The sequence below is a fragment of the Triticum aestivum genome, chromosome 3B (assembly GCF_018294505.1).
Source record: "Triticum aestivum cultivar Chinese Spring chromosome 3B, IWGSC CS RefSeq v2.1, whole genome shotgun sequence".
In the NCBI taxonomy this organism is placed as follows: domain Eukaryota; kingdom Viridiplantae; phylum Streptophyta; class Magnoliopsida; order Poales; family Poaceae; genus Triticum; species Triticum aestivum.
Genome location: NC_057801.1, coordinates 629531218 through 629556881, shown reverse-complemented (window position 1 = coordinate 629556881; position 25664 = coordinate 629531218). Strand labels below are relative to the sequence as shown.

General features: G+C 51.8%; 1 long non-coding RNA gene across 1 annotated transcript; it reads right to left on the bottom strand.

Annotated features, from left to right (window-relative positions):
* Positions 1 to 10717: 10717 nt before the first annotated feature.
* Positions 10718 to 12604, bottom strand: LOC123065906 (uncharacterized). The gene is made up of 3 exons (XR_006431170.1): positions 11791 to 12604; positions 11334 to 11435; positions 10718 to 11227 (listed from the first exon to the last, which is right to left on the bottom strand). It is a non-coding gene; the product is annotated as an uncharacterized lncRNA (long non-coding RNA).
* Between the last annotated feature and the right edge of the window lie 13060 nt (positions 12605 to 25664).

The following is a 25664-nucleotide window of genomic DNA, read 5'->3' as shown; positions in this document are numbered from 1 at the left end:
CGTCGCCTCCCCTAGGGTTTCTGGATATTTTGGTATTTATAGAGCAAAGAGGCGGTTCGGAGGGCACCCGAGGTGGGAAGCACCCACCTGGGCGCGCCTGGGCCTCCTAGCATGCCCTCGTGGGTGCTGCTCCCATCGAGCAGCCCCCCAAGTGCTTCCTTGGCTCACTGGCTCTCTTCTGTCCCAAAAAAATCCTCCAAGAGTTCCGTTGCATTTGGACTCCGTTTGATATTGATTTCCCGCGATGTAAAAAACATGCAGAAAACAACAAATGGCACCGGGCACTATGTCAATAGGTTAGTACCAAAAAATGATATTAAACTACTATAAAATGATTGTAAAACATCCAAGAATGATAATATAACAACATGGAACAATAAAAAATTATAGATACGTTGGAGACGTATCAACCCTGCCTTCGTCGCAAGAGGTGCTGGGGGTGTGTGCTGGCCCCCGCCATGCATGTGTGCCCCTCCCCGGGGGAACTAGAGGACCCCACAACACCAACCCGGCCTGCAACGCTGCTCATCCTGCCCAGGGTACGATACCACCGGGTCTAGCAAGCTCGGGCGGTCCCTCGTAGGACCGCGCCAAGACGGAACCCTTCAATTGTTATGACCTGGTGCTGAGCTTGGAAGCCAATGACGCGGGACGGCCAGGTGACAACTCCGGCATCGGGACTTCAGGCACCTCTGTACCTCCCCTGACGGGCTTGTTGTACGCGCAAGAGGAAGCCCCTGCATGTTCCCCTCTCCAGCCTGGGCATCAAGGCCACACGGTGCCGAGGCCCTTCGCGAGCCATCCCGGAGCTTCACCGACGCCTTCAACAACAACAGCACTGGGTACAACCGATATCTCAGGAGCATGATTATGCTAACCATGGACCTCAGGTGAACCAAGCCACGGTAGCAGCCATGGACCTCAGGATGATGGCCCCATCGCAGGCGGACGAGATGCACTAGGGGCTGCGTGGGGGGAGCCCAGTGCAAGGGCCTCCCCCACGCCGCCTAAAGCAAGGTGCCGCATGAAGGTAGGTCCCCTGCTGGAGAAGGCGCCGGCGAGCCCTTCCCCCCGGTGGAGGACCTACAGTCATCGGTGGCACCAACAATGTCCCCCTTGCCCCTTGGTCTCATCCTGGTTTCCAGACGCCCCAACGATGGTCGGGGGAGGCGAGGGCGGGGACCTCATCAGGCGCCATGGATGCACATGAATTTCTCCGTTTGTGGCACTCTCACATAATAATGAGTTGGGGTTGTACACGCCTAGAGTCTCCTGAGCGCCGTCCTCGGCCCTCACTGGGGCTCCCACCCACATACAAGTGGAAGCACCATGCTCCACGCTGGCCATCGACACTGTCCCCCAATGACTATGCCCATGCCCAGTGGAAGCACTTAGCTCTTTGCCGGTGAGAAGACTAGCTAGGTGCCGGAATCGGTTGTTTGCTTTTGCCCTCTTTCTGTAACCTAGTTGGCCACCTCTTGGAATGAGATTTGGAGGTTCGTGTGCTTATCAAAAGAAAAATGGGGGGAATCTTTCTAGATTTGTGGCATTTTCTTGCTTTCTAGCTTCCTGTTTAAGAGTAAGGCTCATGCCTGCTACCCAACCCCCCCTATGAGCGCCCCGTGAGTGGGTGTTGGGCGTGGCATGTGCACGTCAAGCACGCACGGGCTAGCTCACATGACGCCGAGCCCCCCCCCCCCCCGGGGTCAGGAATGCAACTGCCGCAGGATCACCACGCGCACACTTTGCCTCAATCCGGCAATCGGCTCCTCGCGAGGCTCTCTTGGGCGGGCCAGCAGGCTCCTTGGGAGGCTTAAAACCTTGTGAGCCTAGGAGGGCTCACCTCGGGAGAAGGGCGCTTCTGCAACATCAGGACCTACAAAACCGAAGATTAGTCGCAACAACTACTCCCCCTCTAGGCTCACGATGGAACGTACCAAGTCTTATCTCAAAAGCATAGCATCATTTAATACATTATAAAGGGCCCCCCTTCAAAAGTGCTTTCACGCCCCACAGAGCCGTATCCGAAGGTTTTCTGCGTATAGGTTAGGGCAAAAATGGGAATGCACGCCTAGCCGGATGCGCTATCACTGACGTCGTCCTCATCATCATCGGCCGTAGCACCCCTGTCGGCCGCAATCACGACTACGTCGTCTTCAAGAGAGAACTCCGCCACCAGGTCGTTCACATGGTCGTCCACCCAGCCCACCAGATTTTCTTGGATGACCCCGGGCATGGGGACTTTCGCAGCGTCGAAGTCAAAGTGGGGGTCAAGTTTGAGGAGGTGACTAAAGACGCGTGAGAACGCATGCCCGAGAAGACCCCGGCTTCTCTCTTCAACGAGCTAGCAAGCCCTCGTCGCCCATTCCTCCAAACGGGTCACGGTCTGGGTGAAGAAGTGGAGGTGGCTGGCGTCGTCATCCTCATGCGGGTGGGGTATGATCTCCTCGCAGATGGTGTCCAAGGCCCTGTTGCCCCTGACCCTGAGGTCCTGGAACATCGAGGCGCGCTCACGTTGCATTGTCTGGCGGCGGCATGCCTCGTTCGGGGTACTCTGCAAGGGACGTGATGTCCTCAACCTGCTGCTGAAGTGAGGACAGGTCGGCGCGAGCGGAGCCCAAGTCAGCTTGAGCGGAGGCGTGAGCCTCCTTGGCAGCCCTCTTGTGCTGCTCCGCCGCGTCCAGCTTCATCTTGAGGGTGGCGGTCCTGCCCTCAAGCTCGGCCTGCTGCAGCTCGAAGCGGGCCTCATGGAGTTCCCTCTTCTGGTGGTACTCATTGGCGAGAGCCGCACGAATCTTTGCCACCCTTTGGTCGACCTCCTGCTGGACCTTGGCCTCCCGAGCGGCGACGACGTCCTCAGTCGCGGCTACCTGGTGCTCGCTCAACTCTAGTCGCTCGAGCTCCAGGCTGTGCTCTAAGACCTCCAGCACCAGCGCCTCCTCGTGTTCCTGGACCTCCTTCTCATCAGCGGGCACCTCGCTCGGTGGTGCTTCTAGTGCAGCCCTGTGCGCCTGGATCTGCCGCTCGGGGATGGCGTTCGAAGCTTGAAGCTCCCGCTTCCGCTCCCCGTCTGCCTCGCGAAGATAGTCGGCGGCCCTGGCCTCCTCCTGAGCACGGGCGCAAGCCTCACAAGAAGTTGCGAGGGACACCGCAGTGCTCACGCGGGCGCGATCATGCTGAAGATGCCCAAGGTTGATAGCGACCTTCAACTAATGACACTCGTGCGCCAGGCGGAGGCCCTCCGTCTCTAGGCGGGCATCGACGTTGGCAAGCTCTCCCCTGAGTGGACTCAACGCTCCCATCACTTCTCAAAAGAGGTCGTGGCGGACGGTGCTATGCCCGTGTGTAAGCTTTAGCGCGCGGCCGAGCCCGTCCTCCGCCCTGGGGGCTTCCGGAGAGGCGCGGGGTGGCTCACCCGTCCCCGGCAAGAAGCTGGTAGCCAGCGCTTCTCCAGCTGCTTCCCAGGTCTCGGCAAAGGCGCTGGGTGGCACTGCCTTGCCGCTCGACGATGAAGCCGGTGCTGGGGTTGCCCAACCACCGGTGATGACCAGTGGAGCAGCCCTCGGCACGCCTCCAGCCCCCCGAGAGTGACCATGAAAGAAGGATGCTGGGAGCATAGGCTCATGGCCTCCCAGCGGCACTTCCGCCTCACGGACTGGCCCCATGCCTCGTGCAGGTGTTTGGCGCATGGGGCTCAGAGTCTCGAGTGGACAAAGGACCTCTGAACATCGCTCCCCAGAAGTTTTCGCCACGGCAGCCGATGGGATCCTGAGGAGCCAGGGTTAGGAAAGTATGCGACGCGTGAAGAAGCATAAAGATAAGACACTTACTCGTCTATGTCTATGTACTTCCTCTGCTTCAGGGGCCGGTAGGTGCCACCACTCCAGCTCGGGAGCCCTTTCCTCTTGCGGAGTGCTTCAAGATTTAGACGAGGTGAGCCGAGGGACGGGGCATGACCCTTGGCGGCTGGGCAGCGAACTACCACCTCGGGAGCACTAGCTGGGGCTCTGGGGGCGGCGGCCTTAGGAGCCCCGGGCCACACCTGCTCACCGGACACCACCTCGGGAGCGCTCACCGGAGCCTCGGGGGCGGCTGCCCCAGGAACATTGTGCTGTGCCAGCTCCCCAGCGGCCTCCTCGGGAGGACTCGTTGGGACCTCAGGAACAGCTACCTTAGAAGCACCTGACGGCACCCGCTCCCCAGAAGTCGCCCTAGGAGTACCCGACGGCACTCACCCCCTCCCCCCCCCCCCCGCATCCTCATCCATGGTGCGGGCCATGGGATTGACAAGCACGGGTGCCACGAAGATGGGGTTCTCGCGAGGCCCTTCAAGGCCCCTTGGGCGTAGCCCCCACTCGTCAAAGAGGGGCATCTTCTTCACAAAGTACTCTTTGTTCGAGCAGAGCCACAAGAGGCATCCGTCCTTTGGAAGCGGGCCGGCGCTGGGTCGCCCATCAAGAGCCCGAGCACCGCACGCAGCGTCTGGAAGGGAGCGAAGGCGCCTGGAGCCTTATGGGGTCCTTGGGGCCAGTGAAGGTCCACATTGAGCGAGAGTGGCACTAGAGCGGGGTGATGCACCGCCGGACAAACTCCTTCACCACCATCGGCGCTGTCACCCCGACCTTCTTCAACTTGGCCAGCCTAGACCAGACGCAGGCAAGCTGACGGTCGACGAGCTTCACGTGACCCCAGCCGGAGCTGGGCTCAACGGGCACTCGTGGGAGCAGGAGCAGGGGCTGAGCATGCCGGCGTCCACATACACCCACTGCTTTCGGAATCCCCTCGCATCTGGGCAGAGCGTGAATTCGATGCCTGAGCCAGCAGTCGCCGCCATAGCCTGGAATGCCACACATCCCAAGCGCTGGTGGGTGTCGACCATGTGTAGCCGAAGAAATGGCACAATAAGGCAACGGATGGGGAAATGTCCACCATCGCCTCACATAGGAAGGCGAAAACAACAAGGAGGATGATGGATGGGGGTCCATGTGCAGCGCCTGGATCTGGTAATGCGAAATTATGGCATTGAAGAAATCAGAGAAAGGGGGGATCAGGCCAGCCAAGAGGGCATGAAGATGGATGGGGATCTCGGTGGCTTCCATGTCGATCATAGCCCAAGAGGCGGGCCAGGCCGTCGTCGCCTTCCACTAGTTGGAATTGGTGGCAAGGGCCGGCCGGCCCTTGGCCAACCCATCCTGGTTGATCACCGTCGACCTATCAAGAGCGGGCTCCAAGACTAGCCAGGATTTGGCCAGAGTGCAGGCCTTTCCCTTCTTCTTGGACCGAGGGGCCATGGCAGCAAGGGAGGATTGGTGCCGGCGTCAAATCTGGGAGAATAGCTGCAAGTTCTTAGGAAAGAGGAAGAGCCAAGGGCAAGCACGACGGGCAATGATGGCAAAGTTGCGCTAGCAACAAGCGGCCGCCAAGCTTGGCAGTTATTGAGGTTGTGTGGGAAAGTGGGGGCGCCCACGCCCCATCAAGCACCATACGTCGACCGAGGCCATAGGCGGTTAGGGCCTGCAGTTCTCCGCCATTGCCCTTTGGCTTCGCCTCGAAGCCAAGTTCAAGCGTGCCTTGGGCCCGGGGGCTACTATCGGTGTTCTAGGAACAGGGGTACCCAGACTTGCCTGCCTGCAGCCCACGACGTGGCTCCCTCAACGGCCAGGTACGGCCCATCTTCAGCACCACCAACACAAGACCCTCGCGAGGGGCCAAGCCTCGCGAGGCGGGCGACATCAAGACCCCCAGAAGGAGCGGCCTCCTCAGGTTGGCTCCTGAGGTGCGGATATCTCTATGCAAGCCTCCACCTTGGGAGGTTCGGATGACACAAGCCATGACGACCAAGGACAGGCGGGCGCCAGCGAGTGTAGTACATCGTTTTCCTCTTTGGTGCTAAGGAGGAAAGCGCAAGCGCGGAGTCCCGAGGAATCAGCCAAAGGTTTCCATTTCCATGCAACAAGACCAAGACCGCCAGGACAGCAGGACGGAGGTCATCGCCGAGCCCACCACGGCGTCACGACCAGAAACTTTGCAGGCGAAGACTACTTTTGTCAGGATAAGATGTATTAGTTGTGTCACTTAAAATTTGGCCGTTGTGGGAGCCCTTCACGCCTCCATTTTGGGGGAAGAGGACCAAGGCCACTATAAATAGGACCTAGCCACCACCGTAGATGCGGAGGGATCATTCAAATCACCCTCTCCATCACTAGCTCAAGAACACACCTCCTGAGGTTGTTCTTCCACTGTACTAGTTCATCCTCATCCCACCTCGAGGCCAATCCAACACAAAGCAGGAGTAGGGGTTTTACACCGCAAGGTGGCCCAAACCTGGGTAAATTGCATTGTCCCATTTCCTTTTAGTTCATTGAGAAAGGCTGTGGGATCGGCGAGTAGGCAGACTGGGGAGGTTGAGTTCTTCGCACGCACCCCATAGTTCGAATCTATCCAGGTTCTGCGCAGCCCGAATCCGACAGTGCGGGATGGAGCAGATTTGGAGCGGCCCAGTTCTAGATCCAGATGATTTGATCTGTACCTATGAGGGGAGATTTTGTTGCATGGTTGGCCCTTGGAGCAGGGGTTGGCTACTGCGGTGGCCCTGGTGCTTGCCTGAGATGGTGGGAGGTTGCTGCTCCTCGATGTTGGATGTTCCTGGTTTGCGTTCCCTCTGCAGTGCGTGGTGTTGGTGGACCACGGATGCACGGCTTCGACAACAAGGTGCTGCGGTGGGTGACGGTGTGAGTCTTCATGGATGGTGCTTCCCAAACCTTGGAGGTGTGGAGAGGTGCGGCAATACGGATGAAAATCCTGTCTGGTTCTTGCCGGGCCAGCGGCGATGGCACCCATGGGTGTCATTCCCCACCTTGGAAGCGTCGTCGAGTGTGTCGCCTTTTCCCTCACTCGCTTGTGTGGCAGCCATCTCTGGGCGAAAGCCTTGATTTGGAGTAGGATCAGCATGATGGCGGTGTCTTCGACATCGTCCCTCTGTTGGGAGCATCGTCGTGTCTAGAGACGGGTCATATGTTGCGCTCCTACGGTGTGCATCGTTGCACATGATCGATCTCTATGGTGCTATGTACGGATGTCTCTGGTGAACCCAATACGATGGCTTCCTCAAGTCGGAGCAAGTCCTGCCATCCTCTTGCCTACTCCTTTAGGCATAAAGGGGGGGATGGTGTGTTGACAAGAGAAGCTTGGCGGCAGTTGCTGTTCTTTGCAGGTGACCAACGTCGGTCGAGACGCGGCAAGGTTTTCGGTTTTGTACAGACTCTTCTGCTTTGTAGTCGTGTTGTCGTTGGTGGCTGTCTTTAGACTAGCCTGGGTGTGGAGTTTGTGCTACGCTCATTGCTCAGTGTTAGTCATCTTGTACTTGCAATTCTCTTCTTCTATAAAGCTATGATACGCAATTTGCGTACTCTCTAAAAAAATAGAACGAGCATGGGAGTGTTTCACAGGAGGTGCAAAAGCAACATGGAGGCAACCAAATCATAGGGAAAATGAATGACAGGGAAAAGCAAGGTCAGCACCCCTCGCGGTGAAGCAACAATTGGATTATAAAAACACAAATATCCAACTTTCGATCATAAAATAGGATCGAGCTTTACTTTCATTTAGACAACCGAAGAACACAAAAGAATAAGTGTCCAGGTACAACATGCCAACAGTTACGGAAGTGTCCACGGCTGGCACATTCAACACTACCTTTCATCCAAGACGCTACCTACCAAGGCTACACGACAATCATCCAATAATGCCAACAGTTCACGAAATGTCCAGGATCACCTCGTACCTACAACACTCCTCTACTTTGATGGCGTACGAACAAACCTTCTCCAAGAAGGTGGCCGGATAAAATGTCCTACACACCATGTCATCGAGGTTCGTTTCCTCGTGGCACAGCCTGAGGCACGACAGAGCCAACCGAGCCCCCTCATGTGCGACCAACGCTTCCGCCGAATCACCTCATCACAAAAGTCATCATGACAAATGAAACGGTCAAAGATACCATCCACGGGTTCAGTCTTTCCTTTGTTACTAGAAGGTGTTAGCATCGCCATTCGATTACGCGCTAGTGTTGCCAGCTCTAACAACCAACAAACATGACCGAGTACTGTCAGTGCGATCCACGTCAACGCTTCCAGCAAACCAAACCCTAGAAGTAGAGCACGTAAACAAGACTTTTGTGTCTGAAGAAACGGAGTTGGGGGCTTGGTAGTGCACAATGGCACGGAAGAGATGGTGGGTATGACCGCGCAGGAGGCCGTGCCATACAATAAGCTCAAGGATTTCTGTTCCAACATCATCAAGAAGCTGGCACCCCCATTACTCATGGAAGTGCAAGCGGCTAAGCTAAGGCCAAAAGCGACACCCTTCGCCCCCAAGCGCACAACACGGGAAACGAAGAAGACGATCACTGCTAACCGCACCAAGGACAACCCAGCAGAAAGTGTGTTGCTACATGCCCTCGGGATGGTCCCGGAAGATCTGGTGGTGGATGATGGGATGGTACACGAGCTGCAGGCCATGTTTGATTCTCTGATGTGTGAACAGAACATCCGGATCATCGCGAGGCTATTTGGCAAGGCCATGCCGATAGCGCAAGACATGGAGGAAAGCAACACGGTGGTGGTGTGTGTCGGTGTCAAAACTGGCAGATCTCTGGTAGGGGGCCCAAGCTATATGTCTGAGGATCGATGGTAACTATGATCAAAAGGACACAGTGTTTACCCAGGTTTGGGCCCTCTTAATGGAGGGAAAACCCTACTCCTGCTTGATTATATTCGATGAGAACGGGGATTACAAGAGTTGATCTACCTCGAGATTGTAATGGCTAAACCCTAGCTTGGCTAGCCTATCAATGTTATGATCCTGCCTTCGATCTAACCCTCTGGTTTATATAGATACCGGAGGGGCTTAGGGTTGTACAAAGTCGGTTTAACAGAAAGGAAACAGCATATCCGGACACCTAAACTTGCCATCCACGCATACGGGGTCCCTACCGGACACGAGAGGTGGTCTTCTGCCTTGTATCTTGACGGCCCAACAGTCCGGCCCTTATCCAATAGACTAGACGCCCAAGGACCCCTTAGTCCAGGACTCCCTCAGTAGCCCCTGAACCAGTCTCCAACGATGACGTGTTCGGCGCACAGATTATCTTCGGCATTGCGAGGCGGGTCCCCTGAACAATACACATCAACTTTCCTTTGTAAAAGAAGTGCATTCTGCCTTGCATAATTAACAAAACCCTTAGACGCGAAGGCAGGATATATATATATATATATATATATATATATATATATATATATAGACGGTCTATTCTGCTAATATTAGCAGAATAACTATTCTGCACACCACTTCCGCACTGCACGCTCAATGCAAGTGCACTGCATCTTCTTGACGACGAGCACTTCAATATAGACTAGTGAACTTCGCGTCGGAAAAAACAGCACACAGTGTTTTTCTGGTACTGTTTTCGCTCTAATTTTTTGATTGTTTATCGGAACGAGACGTATAATATACCATTGAAAAGCTATGGATTAGGCGCAACTTCGACATGTTGAACAGTTTTCGAGATTCCACACAGTTTAAGAGCAGTTTTGAAAATGGTGCGTCGGATGGCGAGTGGCAGTGAGGGTTTTTTCTCATTTTTTTTCTAAACCGCTTGTCGGAATGAAGCAAATGATACACCGTTGGATAGATATCATCAAGGCACATATTTTTCATATATAAATGTTTCTCTAATTCCATACGGTTTAAGAGGAGTTTCAAATTTACTAAATTGCGGAATTCTGTTTTTCAAAAATTTTCAAATTTTTGGTACTATTTCCGCTCCAGTTTTTGAACCGTTTGTTGAAACAAGGCGTGTGATACGCCGTTGGAAAGCTACGAACGAGGCACAACTTTCATATGTTGAAATATTTTTGAAATTCCTTACGGTTTTAAGTTAATTTTGTAAATCGTGCGGCGGACGACGAGTGGCAGCGGCCGTTTTTGGCAAAAATTTTGCAAACCGCTGGTCAGAATTATTCAAACAATACGCCGTTGGAAAGATATCGACGATATGCAACTCTTTCATGTAGAACACTCTCTCTAATTCTTTGCGGTTTAAGAGGAATTTCGAATTTACTGAAATGTGGACACTCTATTTTTCGTGACACCCAAATCGACGTGGTGTCTTCATCCGACTGAAAACCGCACTGCAACGGACGAAAAACCGCACTACATCACACGGGTAAGAGAACTGTATTGTTTCTTTTATTCAAACGTAATTTTTTTCAAGGACGAAAAAGTAGAGTGCACTTCACATCGGGTGTAAATGAACCACAACACTATCAAGAAGTGAACCGCATTACTTTTTTTCGCTTTCGTAACAATTTTTTTGCACTTACGGGATGAACAACATCTTACAGACGACCGCACTGCTTTTGAATGAAAACTGCACTGCATCAGACGGGCAAGTGAACTTCATGAATTCTTTTGTGGATGTAAACTTTCTCGCACGAGTTTTTTGTGTGTTTTTGTTGTCTTTTTTTCAACAATTTTTATTAACGAGAGTGGACCGCAGAGACGAGGGGAAATGAACCGCGACATATGTCAAAGTGAACCTCATTGCTATCTTGTGGTTTCACTAAAAAAATCGCACTTTCATATTGGGAGCAAGTGAACAGCATCACTCTCAAAAGTGAACCCCATCCGAGGACCAATAGCACTTCAGGTGTCGATGTAGTCAACTGAATTTTGAGACACACGAAACAAATTGCGCTTCATACAAAGGGGTAATGAGCTGCTACATAAATGGTGTGTACTACATCTAATAATAAGAAGAGTGAGCTACATCTAACAAGAAGTGAGCTTCTTTTGAGATGTTTTTGCTTTCTTTTTTACCAAGTGAACAACATCTAAAAAGAAGTAAACATATAAACACAACCATGCAATCACAGAACACAACCTAAAACAAAAAAAAAGTGCATCTAAACCGCAAGATAGTAATAATGAACTAGATGCTCACATCACTTAAACTGAACCACACGTACAAACTGCTTTATAGTACACAAACCGTTGGCTCTTCAAACAAGCAGAACTACGCACACAATACTGAACATTTGCCTAGCGACCTCGCCATTGAGAGAGTTTGTTCTGGTGGCGAGGCGCTCGTTGGAGGCCTCGCCAGAGCGGAAAGAATGGATCCCACACCACTCTCCTCCTTGGCTTTGTGGCAATTCAGTTTTAACTACTGGAGCACAGGATGAAATTCAGTTAAACGCACAAACTCGACAATACATATACAAAAGCAGAGTTTGAGCTTATAAGATAAGTTTTGGGTTGTTGGAATTGCTCACCAAGTGGATGAAGCAGAGGCTGGGCAGGCTCCTACCAGAGGAGAGTGTAATGGAATTGCAAGACTTGTTTGGCACACACACCAAACTGCTATGGCAGTGAACCTGGAATGGCAGACAACAGCGTGTTCATGGAAACTGCCATGGAGGAGAAAACACACATGAATTTGCAACCAAACTGTACATCCATCGTACTACAGAGACGCATATATTCGACTACAAAAACTGAAAACAAAATGAACACCTAAAAACATATGTGTTCTACACTGCATGCCCTCAAAACAAAATAATTCAGTTTTTGCATTTGGAGGCCCTAAGCGTTGCAGCCATCCACGGCTTTTTCGTAGATGCCGCCATCCCCCTGGTGAACTGCTCTACAAGTACAAACATCACCGAACTGCATGCCAATAATGGGCAGAGATGGTGGGAGGGCATAGGATGGGACGGGGTTTACTCTCACCGGTGTGGGGGGTTTGCGCGCTGTGTTGATGAACTGCATGTGCATCGGTGTGCACTGCACGGAGGAGGTGACCTCCTGCCGCCATCTCGTCGGTAGAAGCCCGACGGAGCAACCCCTTGACAGGATCTGGTGGCGTGGGGCCGCAGCAGCCAGTTGGCGCGGGATTCGGTGGCTGATGGATCCGTGGGAAGAGGAGTTTTCTCGAGAGGGAGGCGGAGGAGAAGTGGGCGCGGAGGCAACCCACCGGATCTCTCTACGGTGTTGCAGGGGTGGCGGCCCATCCGCTTGCCGGCGCTGGATTCGGCAGCCGATGGATTCGGCCGAGGGAGGCTAAGGCCACACCGGCGGCCGAGGGCAGCCGGATCTGGTGGCTAAGGCCGCGTCGGCGACCGTGGGCGGCCGGATCCCGCCATGACCGGCTGGATGGCGCTTGAGAAAGAGGAGGGCGACGACCGGCGTAGAGAGGTGGTTCTTGTGGGACGCTGTCGGAGGTGGTTGTGGGCGGCGCTGCCGGAGAAGGTGAGAAGGGTAGGGGCGCGCCGCGCTGGAGAAGGTGGGGAGGGAGGTGGGGCGGTGCGGGGAGGGAAGTGGGGCACGGGGAGGTGGCTAGCAGGGAGTTGATGGGGAGGGAGCTGGTGGGGAGGCATCCACATCGGGGTGGAGAGGGGCCAGTGTGGCGCGGCGACGCTGGCCAGTTTTTATGGCGGCGGGGAAGGTGGGTGGAGCCGGCGCTGGTTTCCGTGGGCGCCCGGGGGAGGGGTGCACGGAAGAAGGTGGACTGGGTTGTGTTCGTGCGGGAGGTGGGTCGCTTTGTTCGATCGGCGGGTGGTGGGTTTCCAGTGGGCGGGGTAGGGTGTTAGCAGAATAAGAAACTGGTGTGCAGAATAAGTCTTAAAGGGGTGTTATCATAATAGACCCACCCTATATATATATATATATATATATATATATATATATATATATATATAAGTAAAATAGTGTCGTTACTGACAATTTTTTTTCCGGCGAAGCATCAGACTTGACCCTTCGGCATTTTGAACCGTTTTCACATCCTGTGTTCCGTGCTTCGAGGCCAAGCCCCATTGGCCCGTCCTGTCAAAACAAGGATCGTGCCCACTTAATACGGGATTGCCCACCAATAAAATTTGGGTAATCCAACCGTTTACGGAGCACGCTTTCATTGGTAATAGGCAAGCTTCAAGGCGCAAGTGGGGGGGACGGTTGGCATTTTTACCGCCTTTAAGAGGGCAATGGATCTCTCCTTTCTTCCCCACGCCTTCCAGTCTCCTCAGCCTTCCAATCTCCCAAGCCCGGCAAAAGGGTCGTCTTCCTCCCCCATTTCTGTAGAGGGTTAGGTTTTCCACTCCACCCCTTCGTCTATGGACTTATGTTCTACTACAGGTTAGATTTCCATGATCTAGCCCCGAACTCTTTCCTCCACATCTCGGCGTTTAACGTCGTGTGTGAGGCTATCCTCCACACACACTTAGGCATGTGGCTGAAAGTCTTCAACGTGAAGCCGAAGGTTGTCGACAGGCAACACGCGGACTGTAGCGGGGCCATGATAAGCAAGCTGCCCAATGCCACGTGGCCCAAGGGGGCCTTCGTTGAGACCGTCAAGATCTGGCCACAAGAGTGGTTTTATATCATTGAGCCGCGCCGCACCAACTGGGCGGCGATTCTAGAGTTCAGATCCGAACCCCCATGAGGCTTATCTCCTGGACCACAAAGGGCCTCGACTGGGGGTCTCAGACGGAGGTGCAAATGCTACAGACATGTGTCTCCAAGGTGCTGGAAAAAAACGTTGGTTTAACCAACGTAGTGCAGATTATGCTCTTCCGCCGCATCCTTCCCTGCCAGCGTCGGACTTCCCCCATGTGGCAGTTCAATCCGGAGGAGCCGCGGACTCTACAGTATTTCCTTGACACGACACACGAGGGAATGTGGAAGCTGCTCTTCAAGGCGCAGAAGAGATGGCCTATGGAGACCGAAGACGTCGGTCTTGACGCCAAGAATCCGGCCACTCCGGTCAGTATTAATTTTCCAAAGATATATCTGGTATATATATTTGATCAATACGAAACTTATCAGCCCACCTCACTACAGGGCTAGACCAAGAAGTTAGAGCGGATTAAGAGTCCGGCTCCGTTGCTCAAAGACCCAGTGACTCCTTAGCTAGAGGAGATGCTGGTCCCGGCGCCTTATCAGCCGCCGGAGAAGAATACCAAGAAGAAGGGCAAGGGGCCCAAGGACGGACCCTACCGCAAAGGTCCTTCGGATGCAGTGTCTGGAGAGATCGAGGCCATCTCCTCTCATGAGGAAGACGAGGACGAAGAGGAGGAGGAGGAACAAGTGGAGAGTGACTCCCCATGCAAGACGAGGAGGAAGAAGAGGACAGCCTCTGAGAATCCAGAGGGAGCGACGCTAAAGAGGGGGAAGATGACCATCTTGGTTAGTTCGGACTCAGAGTCCGAAGTAGTCCAAAGAGGACCCAAAATGAGAAGCCCCTGGCCGAAACGTAAGTATCGAAAGCTTACATGTTCAGTTTTCGCTTAATCTGCCTCTGTTATATAAATCATATCTTTATTTGCCTTTCAGCCCTCTGCGCGATATCCTGATTCCCTCGACCTCATCAGGGAATTCTCTACCGCTTGAAGAGGCGGAGAGAGACGGACCATCATGAAACTTCTACCCCTGCCATGGAGGACACTGAGGTGTCGTCCCAAAGGACCTCTCCCGGACGAGGAGGGGCGGGCAAGGCCATCCAGAAGACGCCCAAGGGTAACACCTCAGATGCTGCACAGTGGGGCATGGCGACCCCATGACCACCGAGGGTGGGGGGCCTCAATAGTTCGGGCCCTCGCTGAACACCATCCCAGAGACCAATACGGCTCCGGGTTCGGACCAACACCCTCCTTCAACAGAGGGAGGAGGAGAAGCAGCTCCATTAGCGGCCTCTGTTAATCCGGAGGCCGCTCATACTCTTGAGGAAGCACTACAACGTGCTTCCATCATGGAGGAGCACCGCACCCTGATGGGTGCGGTTATGGAGAAGGTCCGGTCCGCGAAGAGCTGACTGACCAAAGCCTTCAACAGCCTATTGACGGGCTTTGAGGTATGCGATGTAATTCTCTTATAAGTTTTTTTATGTGCAAGGCTGAACCCATGCATAGACAGTAGCCCCTGAGACTGTGTCCGGATTAGAACAATCCGGACAGAGGATCAAAAACAAGTTGATAATATATCGTACTATCTTGTTGGACAGGAATTTATGTTGGCGGATACTGCCCAAGCCGCACAGGTTTTCAAGCTCAATCAGAAGCTTCGGCTAGCCGATGAGGACTCGACCACGTCAATAAGCCGTTTAATGAAACCCAAGGTATGCGGCACTGTTACATACCTGAAGTGATATGTGTGCTAATTTGTTTAAATTGACTGAGTGTTATGACTATACTCACAATTGCCATAGCCGAGGTCGAGTCCCTCAAGAGCGCCCTCACCCGAGCCCAGAAGGAGGCGGAGGTGAGCAAGGAGGCCGCTGACAAAGCGGCCAAGGAGTTGGAGGTGGAGAAAACCGCCAGTGAACAACACGAGGCTCGGGTGGGCGAGGTCGAACAGGAGCTCAAGGACGCCATTGCCAAGTGTGAGTCCTTGGAGCAAAAGAGTTCGGAACAAGCCTCCGAGCCCACCAAAGTGCTTGAGAGTGTGAAAGAAGCCCGGGTTGAAGACCAGGGCGCTCGCCAGGAGATCCAGGAGGTGAGACAAATAGTAGTTGGTAAGGCCTTTCTCATGCAAAGTAAATTTACAAGAAAGAGATACATTTTGTTGACCCGAGTTTGGAGTTCTCCAGGCGCATTTGCGGATCTGCCGAGGAGTATTGCGGACGCCACTGAGTTCTTCCGTGCCAAAGAGGGGAGCTCAACGGAGAAGCTATTCTGGTCACAGTACCTTCCGCAAAAGTATCCGGGGCCCCTCAGAGATCAGCTGAAAGAGCTGGCGGAGCTGCACAGGGTGGCGGGACTAGCCATGAAGGATGTAATAGTCCATCTTGGGCCAGCTGAGCCCATACCCAGCAGCTACTTCGGACTTGTGGAGCGGCTGGTCAAGGCGCGTCCTCGGATTGACGCCATCAAGTAGTCAGCCTAAATAGAAGGTGCCCGGATGGCCTTCACCCGAGTCAAGGTACGACTGGCAAAGATGAAGGCCACCGAGATTGCCACCGTAGGGCCGCCTGAAGGCAAGGATCATCGGCGGCCGGAGAAGTACTTCGGCGAGGTCCTCGAGGGAGCCCACATTGTAGAGGGCCAGTGTTCAAAAGATGTCATATTTGAGTAGTAGAGTCCGATTTTGTAAGAACCATGTAAGGGACTTATGATGTAAAATATTTATGCTTGCGTATGACTAGTTTATCCTCCTGTTTAGCCATTTATTTTATAAGTCTGAAAGTTTACCAGTCGTTGGCTTCTTCCCCCATGTAAATATTACAGGGGTGTTTAGGAACGTATGACCACACTTTATCCAATGTCTTGGTCTGATGCAGGAGGCGCCTTGCGATGTGAAGTAGGCAATCAGACTATGAGGCTTTAGTACTTTCACTTAACCATAAGAGTCCATAGGTGGGCTAGGTACTAGCCCCTTGTTGCGTGAACGACAATCTAGAGTGTGGCGCCTTTGCAACGCAGCTGGTCGAAGCCCATCCCCTCGTATAACACGGCATAAATCGTGAATGATTTGTAGTATAACACTAAGTCGCTGGATCGCTGACCCGCCCTCACATATCATGACAGTCAGTTTTCGGCTTTCTCTACTGAGGTACTTAACCAGATGAACCAGAAATACAATCGTAGTAGTTCTCCCTTTACTACCTTAGCCGAACTTGCGAAACGTAAGGTGGCAAACACAGGAGCCGGGCAACCCAACTATAGACCAAAGACATGATTCGAAGCTGATGCATATAATGCAATATCTAGGACGCCAAAGAGTTCCCTCTAGGTGTTTGGACTTATGGGTTTGCGGGGCCGAATACAACCCCTAGTATGAAGGCAGTGCCCAAGCACGTATGTCAGTCGAAAGCAAGGAGGGAATACGGATGACAAGATAATATAAGAATCCAACACAAATGTGGTGATCGTCTGTTTCCTTTATATCCTTATCAATACGTTGAGGCGTGTTTCGACAGACAATGCCATTAATATTAAGGTCATGTTACATGCCTAAAAACGGAGATTTACATAAGGGAAAGTCTAACACAGGTCCTAAAGGTAATGGTTCGGAGACTCCAATGATACCCTATCACACGTCTGCGCCATTTCTCCTTAGTAATAAGTCCTTTGATAGGAGTATATGATGGTTGTGAAACGCCAGCCTTGAAAGGGCCCTAATACAACCATACAGCAAATAGGGATGTGATGAACCTGTAGTGAAAAGGATGTATGTATTCCAAATAGGGTCAATCCGTACTATGGACTTGTTCCGCAGTGTGCCTCCGGCGCTTCCCAAGGTATTTTGAGTGTGTACTTATGTACACGCGCTACATAAGCCGCAACCTTATGGGGCAGTCAGCGGAGGCTGGACTGCTAATCAATGTCCGGATCCGTCGAGTTATCGCAATGATGCGCGGGCCTGAATCGTTTATAGATGTTGTTGGCTTTAATGTCCGAAGTATTGTTCGGCTTGATAAGGCTGCTATAACCTTGGCTGCAAGAGTCATGGTGTGTTCTTCGGTGCGGAGGGAGCGCTCCACATTTCCATTGACTGTAATAATGCCGCGGAGTCCAGGCATCTTAAGCCTCAAGTAAGCATAGTGCAGGACTGCATCAAAGCGGGCGAAAGCACTTCATCCGAGCAGTGCGTGATAGCCACTTTGGAAAGGGACAATGTCGAAGATTAACTCTTCGCTATGAAAGTTGTCTGGGGAGCCGAATACTGCCTCCGGTGTCTGTGAGCCCGTGCAACGGGCCTCCACGCCCGGTATCACACCTTTAAAGGTAGTGTTACTGGGCTTGATTCTTGATGGGTCCATGCCCATCTCACAGACAGTGTCTTGATAGATCAAGTTGAGACTGCTGCCCCCCGTCCATAAGGACACTAGTGAGATGGTATCCATCAATAATTGGATCAAGTACCAGGGCGGCCGAACCCCCGTGACGGATACTGGTTGGGTGATCCCTGCGATCAAAAGTGATCGGACAGGCTGACCATGGGTTAAACTTTGGGGCGACAGGCTCTACAGCGTAGATGTCCCTTAGTGCATGCTTGCGCACCCTTTTGGGGATGTGAGTGACATGGATCATGTTCACTATTTTCACCTCAGGGGGGGAACTGCTTCTAACCCCCGATGTTCGCCTGACGGGGCTCATCATCGTCTTCACTTGGAGGTCCCTTTCCCTTGTGATCGGTATTTAACTTACCGGCCTGTTTGAAAACCCACCAGTTCCTGTTGGTGTGGTTAGCAGGCTTGTCGGGTGTGCCATGAATCTGACAGGGCCTCTCAAGGATTTTATCGAAACTGGATGGACCGTCCCTATTGGCTTTAAAAGGTTTCTTCCACTAACCGGATTTGGAACCACTGAATCCTACATTGACTGATGTATCATCTGTGTCGTCATTGTTGTTCCGAGTTTGTTTTTATTGCGGCGAGATTTACCATTACCATCTATCGGCGTTCTGGGAATGGGGGTCCCCAGACTTGCCTGCCTGTAGCCTGCGGCGTGGCTCAAGTGGTGGCCCAGTACGGCCCATCTTCATCAACTCAAGCTCAAGACCCTCGCTAGGGGCCAAGCCTCGCGGGGCAGACGAAGCAAGGTTTCCTCAGGAGTGGCCTCACCAGGCAGGCTCGCGAGGAGGCGGAGAGATCAAGGCAGGGGTACCTCGCGAGGTTCTCGTGATGCAAGCCATGACGATCGAGACCAGGCGGGCGCCGGCCTATGCAGTGTCCTTGTTTGCTCTTTGGTGCAAATGGGGCAAGCACAGGCATGGAGTACCGAGGCATCAGGCAAAGGTTACCATTTCGGTGCAACGAGACCAAGACCAGCGGAGCGGCGAGACGGAGGTCACCGTGGAGCCCAAGACGGCGTCATCGCCAGTGCCTTTGGAAGCCGAAGACCAACTTTTGTCAGGATAACTTGTACTAGATGTTCCCCCTTCAAAAGGCCATTGTTGGCGCCCTTCCCACTCAATATTTGGGAAGAGGACCAGGGCCTCTATATATAGAGCTAGCCACCGCAGTAGAGGGCATCTCATAGAGTTCCCATCAGATCGAGAGGCGATCGAACTCTCCCAAAGTAGTTCATCACACCAGCCCAAGAACACCTCTCGCGAGGCTGTTCTTCCCTTGCACTGTTCATCATCAGCCCCTGAGGCAATCCACCACACCACACACTGGAGTAGGGTATTACACTACAACGGTGGCCCGAACTAGTATAAATCTTGCGTCCCTCGTGTTGTTCATCGTTTAGCTTAGATTCTCAGCGAGGCGTTCGGGCGTGGATTGGTAGGGGAAAGATCTTCGCGCGCACCCCAGGTAGGGGTCCGCCGGAGCTCGCCATTCCGTCGACCCGCCCTTCGTCAGCACCGCGCTTCACCCTCATGGGGGACGACATGCCGCCCGCTCCGGCTACAGACGCCGGCACTGGGGCCAAGGGGCTCCGAGCCTTGGCCCCCGCCTTGCGGCAGGTGCAGTGGCCAAACAAGTTCAAGCCAGACATACCGCCGCGCTACGATGGCACGGAAGATCCGCTAGCTTTCCTGCTGGCGTATGAGGAGGCCGTCCTCAAGGCCGGGGGTGACAACATGGTCATGGCTAACTGGCTGCCCATGGCCCTCACCGGCGTCCCACACATGTGGCTGCTCCACCTGCCAGCGGCTTCGGTGGCCTCCTGGGAGGAGCTGCGCAGCCTCTTCCTCGCCCATTATGCTGCGCCAGCGTCCCCGGTCGTTGCAGCTCTCCTGGGCGGCTCGCAAGCCCCGCCCTCGAGCCGCCACGTCAACCCGTTCGTCCGCCAAATCGGCACCACCTTCAAGCGTCGCGAAGCCCCCCGGGCTGGGTGGCACCCAAGGCCGACTTGATCTTCAGCTAGGATGATCACCCCTCCAACACCGCCTGCTCGGGCGCGCTTCCGATGCTATGCACCCCCACCATATGTCAGGTGGCCATCACCAGGACCCTCATCGATGGCGGTGCCGGCCTCAACATGCTCTCAGTGGAGGCCTTCAGCCTCCTCCACGTGCCGCTGGAGCGACTGCAACCCAGCAAGCCCTTCTCAGGCATTGGAGGCGGTTCCACCGGCTCCCTGGTGCATATCTGCCTCCCGGTGACCTTTGGCACCCACGACAACTTCCGCATGGAGCTATAGTCGACTTCGACATCGCCCCCATCGGCCTCCCGTACAACGCCATCATCGGCTACCCTGCCTTGGCTCAGTTCATGGCAGCGACTCACCCGGCCTATAACCTCATGAAGATGCCTGGGAGCAGCGGCGTCCTCACTGAGGGAGTCTTGGATTAGGGGGTGTCCGGATGGCCGGACTATGACCTTTGGCGCGACTCCCGGACTATGAAGATACAAGATTGAAGACTCCGTCCCATGTCCGGATGGGACTTTCCTTGGCGTGGAAGGCAAGCTTGGCGATACGATATGAAGATCTCCTCCCATTGTAACCGACTCGGTGTAACCCTAGACCTCTCCGGTGTCTATATAAACCGGATAGTTTTAGTCCATAGGACGAACAACAATCTGTAGGACCTTGAAGTATGTCTAGAGGGGGGTGATTAGACTACTTGACCAATAAAAACTTAACCTTTTCCCAATTTTAGAGTTTGGCAGATTTTAGCTATTTTAGGACAAGTCAAGCAATCATCACACAATTCAAGCAAGCATGCAAAGAGTGTACAGGCAGCGGAAATTAAAGCATGCAACTTGCAAGAAAGTAAAGGAAAGGGTTTGGAGGATTAAAACGCAATTGGAGACACGGATGTTTTTGGCGTGGTTCTGATAGGTGGTGGTATCGTACATCCACGTTGATGGAGACTTCAACCCACGAAGGGTAATGGCTGCGCGAGTCCATGGAGGGCTCCACCCACGAAGGGTCCACGAAGAAGCAACCTTGTCTATCCCACCATGGCAGTCGCCCACGAAGGACTTGCCTCACTAGCGGTAGATCTTCACGAAGTAGGCGATCTCCTTGCCCTTACAAACTCCTTGGTTCAACTCCACAATCTTGTCGGAGGCTCCCAAGTGACACCTAGCCAATCTAGGAGACACCACTCTCCACGAAGTAACAAATGGTGCATTGATGATGAACTCCTTGCTCTTGTGCTTCAAATGATAGTCTCCCCAACACTCAACTCTCTCTCATAGGATTTGGATCTGGTGGAAAGAGGGTTTGAGTGGAAAGCAACTTGGGGAAGCCTAGAGATCAAGATTCATATGGTAGGAATGGAATATCTTGGCCTCAACACATGAGTAGGTGGTTCTCTCTCAGAAATGGTAAGCTGGAAGTGTAGGTTTGTTCTGATGGCTCTCTCCACGAATGAAGAGGAGGTGGAGGGGTATATATAGCCTCCACACAAAATCTAACTGTTACACACAATTTACCAAACTCGGTGGGACCGAAACGTTAAACTCGGTCAGACCGGTTTAGTAAACCTAGTGACCGTCAGTGATTTTTGGTGGGACTGACATGCATCCCAGTGCGGCCGATTCGGTTAGGGTTAGGGCATAACGTAATCTCGGTGAGACCGATTACACAAACTCGGTGAGACCGATTTGGTAATAAGCTTTCCAGAGAGTTGGTCAGCTAAACTCGGTGGGACCGATTTGCTCTTTTCGGTGAGACCGAAATGTTACAAAAAGGAAACAGAGAGTTTACATTACAATCTCGGTGGGACCGATCACTCACTTCGGTTAGACCGAAACGTTACGAAGGGAATCAGAGAGATTGCAACCCCATCTCGGTGAGACCGAGATCCCTATCGGTAAGACCGATTTGCTTAGGGTTTGTGGCAGTGGCTATGACTTTTGGAATCGGTGGCGCCGAATAGAAAGAATCGGTGTGACCGATTTTGGCTTTAGGTTTAGGTCATTTGTGGATGTGGGAAAGTAGTTGAGGGTTTTGGAGCATATCACTAAGCACATGAAGCAAGAGGCTCATTAAGCAACACCTCATCCCTTCTTGATAGTATTGGCTTTTCCTATAGACTCAATGTGATCTTGGATCACTAAAATGTAAAATGAAGAGTCTTGAGCTTTTGATCTTGAGCCAATCCTTTGTCCTTAGTATTTTGAGGGATCCACTTTCATCATCCATGCCATGCCATTCATTGAGCTTTCCTGAAATAATAGTCTTGGTATAGCATTAGCTCAATGAGCTATATGTTGTTATGAATTACCAAAACCACCTAGGGATAGTTGCACTTTCAATCTCCCCCTTTTTGGTAATTTATGACAACATATAGATCGAAGCTTCGACAAATGATAATAAAATTTAAATAACATCGTCGCTTTGAGAAGTATGTGATAAGCAAGAGCTCCCCCTAAATTTGTGCATAGTTTTAGATTTGCTTTGGACTGCAAATGCACAATGAATTAGGCTCATGGGTTACTCTTCCATGTCACATACATCTTGGTGGAGCGCTCAAAATAATAAACAATGAATACATGCACTCATCACCAAGCATAGTGAGTGATCACATAAGATAGATAGGATAATATCAAGCATGCATAAGTGTAGCTTATGATCAAACACATGATCATCAATGTCTCACAAGCATAGTATCTCAACCAAAAGCAAACAAAGATTGAAAAACCACCAAATAAAGCAAGAGAGAACAAAAGCAACACTCTCTCTCTCTCTCGAAGCCTATGATCTATACATTTTTCTCCCCCTTTGGCAACAAGTTACCAAAAAGTTCATAGAAAATGCATAGTGCTAGATCGACTCTCAGGCTTGATCTTCTGGTGGTGGTGTAGAGATGGCTCCTTGGATGAAGGCTACAGTTGATGTGGATGGAGCTGGACGAGTTGGTGCTGGAGGTGGTTGCACTGGAACTGTAGGGGCAGTGGCTGGTGCTGAAGTTGTTGCTCTAATGTCTGTCATTGGCACTGCAACTGACCTCTGGGCTCTGGGCACTCTGGCAAACACATTGGTGGTAGTCTTGCCCTTCCTCTCCTGCATGTCATCCTGCAGCTGCTCCACAACTGACTGAATCTTAGTTACCTTGACATCTACTCCCTCCGTTCGGAATTACTTGTCTCGGAAATGGATGTATCTAGAACTAAAATACATCTAGATACATCCATTTCCGAGACAAGTAATTCTGAACGGAGAGAGTAGATCATAGAATTTTTGTTCCATGATTCTTTCCAGGCTCTCCTGGTTTTGAGTTAGGGTGGCCAACCCCTTCTCAATCCTTAGAGATGATGCTATCAAGTAACCAAGCTGCTCCTGTTTGGTTTTCAAGAAATATTCAGATGCCTCCTCTTGAGTTGGCATCTTGGCAGCCTTCTCCCTCTTTGCCTTCTCCTTCTTCTCCTGAGCTTGAACTGATGGTGGATCATCTTTATTCATGACAACCTCATTGTCCTCAAAGTCTGGATAAAGTGGAAAGTGTTCCTTATCCAACTGATATTTTCCTGTGCCCATCTTTGAGTTTATCAATTCTTGAATCTGAGGTGCATATCCACAGCTCCTCTTCTGATCTACTGCAGTCCTCTTGATTGTTTCAATGATCAGGCTCATGACTTTGAACTTCTGTGGTACATCAAACACATGCAACATGTTGATGGCATGCCCTATGATCATGTTATGGTCACCAGACTTGGGAAACAAAGTGTGCTTCAGAATCCAATTTATGGTTGGCAACCCTGACAGCAGAAAGTGAACTGATCCAAACTTGTGAGTCTCTAATACCTTGTCTGGAATTTCCTTGTACATGTGAGCCATTGAATTGTGACCCAACTTCTTCTTTGCATAAATGTCTAGGTCATCCTCATTCTCCTTGGGGGCATTGATTAGACTTGCCCATTCTTCAATAGTGGACCGGTACCTTGTACCTTCAGACATCCAAACTATTCTTCCATTTGGGTAAAAGTGTGTTGTGGAGTAGAACTGCATGATAAGCTCATCATTCCAGTTGGTGAACTTCTGTCCAACAAAATCTGCAACTCCACAAGCAACAAAGTTGTCTTGCACTCCAGGATAGTGCTATTCATTTTCCTTGATGAATTTCCAGTCAACCCACCTCATATCACAGACTATGGGCTTCTTGTCCAACAGAATTGTTTCATAGAAGTCCTGTTGTTCCTTTGTGTGGAACCTGTAGTCAACATCAGTTCTTCTTCTTGAAGCATATGGATCTTCCATTCTCCACAGCCTCAGCCCTGAATCCTTCCTGATTCTCATGTCCTCAGCCACGGGATGGGCATCATTGTGGTCTGGTATCTTGGGCTTGAGCTTTCTTAGAACCTGTCCTTCTTCTTCTGAATCTTCAACAACATTGGGCACTGGGGCCTTGTTCTTCTCAGCAGCTGGAATAATCCTAGTATTCCTCTTTGGAACTTGCTTGGCCTTGGAGGCAGCTTTGGGTGATTCCTTGGGCTTGGATGTTGCAGCCCCTGATCTGATTGCATCTCCCATAAGCTTAGCTGCCTTTGGAGCTGGTGCAACAAGCTCTTCCTCTTCCATCATGGAAGGTTGCCCAACAACTCTGGCCATGGTCTTCTTCACCCTTTCCTTCCTCTTCTTGCTTACATCAGTTGGCTCTTTGGGATCAGGATTTTCAGGCAGTTGAGTTGAAGCTCTGGCCTTGTGCATAGGTTGCCTTCTTGCAGGCCTTTTAATCTTCATGTCTGGCTTTATATCCTTTGCTGAGCCATATTCCTTCTTGAGCACCACTTTCTTGGAAGTAGCCTCATCTTCCTCAGCTTTGTAATCTTCATCCTCTGAATCTGAAGTTCTTTTCCTCCTTTGCCTAGTTGCAGCCTTAGGCAAATTGCTAGGAGTACTTCTGCTCCCTTCATCTGAAGTTGAGGGACTAGTGCCCTCACTCAAGTCCATCTGCTCTTCTGACCTGTTCTGGATGTCACTTTGATCAGACATACTGCAAAAGCTGACTGCTGACCCTGTGAAGAGTTATAGATGAGATAGAAAATATGAGCATCACAAAATACAGAGGGTTTTTGCAAAAGAATGACTCAAAAGTTCAGTCTTAGTTTTCCACAGAAAGCATTTCGGATCCACCGATTTTCAAACTCGGTGATATCGAAGCAGTTTTGGAACCTAAACTGATGATCTCGGTTGGACCGAGTTTCAGTTTGGTGGTACTGAGACTGCTAGGGTTTCACAGAATCCTCAAATCGGTTGCACCGATTAGTAATTCTCGGTCAGACCGAGAGTCACTAGTGCAATGGCATAAGCCAAATCGGTGAGACCGAGTTTTTCAACTCGGTGGGTCCGAGATGGTTTCGGCGGAAACCTAACCCTAAAAATTTGAATCACATCTAATCTATGAACTACTTTGGCTGGATAGAAGAGTTTCAATCATGACAAGAATCAATATGAAAACAATGTGCCAGGAATCAGACATGGATAGCACAAAGATTAAGTCCATACCCTAACTTGGCGGTGGACTTGCTACGGCGGCAACGGCGGGGATGAAATCCGTTGACGGCGGCGGAGACCAGCGACAGGAGGCTGCTGGCGACAAGGAGACGATCTGGAGACCACGATGGCAGAGCGAGCTGTTGTGCGGGTGAAGGGTTTCGGAGAAATTTCCAAAAAAATTCCCATGGCTATATATATAGCTCGACCCTGTCGGTGTGACCGAGTGGAACAACTCGGTGGCACCGAGATGCATAACTGTGTTCAATTACAGCA